The sequence below is a fragment of the Squalius cephalus genome, assembly GCF_949319135.1.
Source record: "Squalius cephalus genome assembly, chromosome: 1".
In the NCBI taxonomy this organism is placed as follows: Eukaryota; Metazoa; Chordata; class Actinopteri; order Cypriniformes; family Leuciscidae; genus Squalius; species Squalius cephalus.
In genome coordinates, this window is record NC_137122.1 from 327899 (window position 1) to 330000 (window position 2102).

Here is a 2102-nt window from a genome sequence, read left to right on the forward strand (position 1 = left end):
AAGACCACTCAAATATGTACCCACTGACACTGATGTGGTGCTGACAAAATGTGTTTTGTGTATGTGGGGGGTGGGGGTGGGGGAGTGTTATTTGTATGTTTTTTTAATGGATTGCAGATGTAAATTAGCCTGTGGCTAACTCATTGTACATGGTCCCTAATAAAAAAATAAAAAAAATAAAAAAAACACTCCAGGAGCTGTCCTATCTCCAGGAGAATGGAGACTCCACCACCAGACGGTTCAGATGATTTGGACTTCCCAGCGGATCAGGAAGGACAGACACTCGGTCCTTCTAGTGGCCTTGCTATGGCGTAACCAAGCTTGGCTCCCAGAGCTGGAACAGCTGTTGTCAGCAGCACCTTGGCCAATCCCTCTCGGCCCACCATACCCCTCTCGGCCCACCATACCCCGGGGCCGGCCAATCCCTCTCGGCCCACCATACCCCGGTGCCGGCCAATCCCTCTCGGCCCACCATACCCCTCTCGGCCCACCATACCCCTCTCGGCCCACCATACCCCGGTGCCCGCCAATCCCTCTCGGCCCACCATACCCCGGTGCTGGCCAATCCCTCTCGGCCCACCATACCCCTCTCGGCCCACCATGCCCCGGTGCCGGCCAATCCCTCTCGGCCCACCATACCCCTCTCAGCCCACCATACCCCGGTGCCGGCCAATCCCTCTCGGCCCACCATACCCCGGTGCCCGCCAATCCCTCTCGGCCCACCATACCCCGGTGCTGGCCAATCCCTCTCGGCCCACCATACCCCGGTGCCAGCCAATCCCTCTCGGCCCACCATACCCCTCTCGGCCCACCATGCCCCGGTGCCGGCCAATCCCTCTCGGCCCACCATACCCCTCTCAGCCCACCATACCCCGGTGCCGGCCAATCCCTCTCGGCCCACCATACCCCGGTGCCCGCCAATCCCTCTCGGCCCACCATACCCCGGTGCTGGCCAATCCCTCTCGGCCCACCATACCCCGGTGCCAGCCAATCCCTCTCGGCCCACCATACCCCTCTCGGCCCACCATGCCCCGGTGCCGGCCAATCCCTCTCGGCCCACCATACCCCTCTCAGCCCACCATACCCCGGTGCCGGCCAATCCCTCTCGGCCCACCATACCCCGGTGCCGGCCAATCCCTCTCGGCCCACCATACCCCGGTGCCGGCCAATCCCTCTCGGGCCAACCATAACCCGGTGCCGGCCAATCCCTCTCGGCCTACCATACCCCTCTCAGCCCACCATACCCCGGTGCCGGCCAATCCCTCTCGGCCCACCACACCCCGGTGCCGGCCAATCCCTCTCGGCCCACCATACCCCGGTGCCGGCCAATCCCTCTCGGCCCACCATACCCCTCTCGGCCCACCATACCCCGGTGCCGGCCAATCCCTCTCGGCCCACCATACCCCGGTGCCGGCAAATCCCTCTCGGCCCACAATACCCCGGTGCCGGCCAATCCCTCTCGGGCCAACCATAACCCGGTGCCGGCCAATCCCTCTCGGCCCACCATACCCCGGTGCCGGCCAATCCCTCTCGGCCCACCATACCCCGGTGCCGGCCAATCCCTCTCGGCCCACCATACCCCTCTCAGCCCACCATACCCCGGTGCCGGCCAATCCCTCTCGGCCCACCATACCCCGGTGCCGGCCAATCCCTCTCGGCCCACCATACCCCTCTCAGCCCACCATACCCCGGTGCCGGCCAATCCCTCTCGGCCCACCATACCCCGGTGCCGGCCAATCCCTCTCGGCCCACCATACCCCTCTCGGCCCACCATACCCCGGTGTCGACCAATCCCTCTCAGCCCACCATACCCCGGTGCCGGATAATCCCTCTCGGCCCACCATACCCCTCTCGGCCCACCATACCCCGGTGCCGGCCAATCCCTCTCGGCCCACCATACCCCGGTGCCGGCAAATCCCTCTCGGCCCACAATACCCCGGTGCCGGCCAATCCCTCTCGGGCCAACCATAACCCGGTGCCGGCCAATCCCTCTCGGCCCACCATACCCCTCTCAGCCCACCATACCCCGGTGCCGGCCAATCCCTCTCGGCCCACCATACCCCGGTGCCGGCCAATCCCTCTCGGCCCACCATACCCCTCTC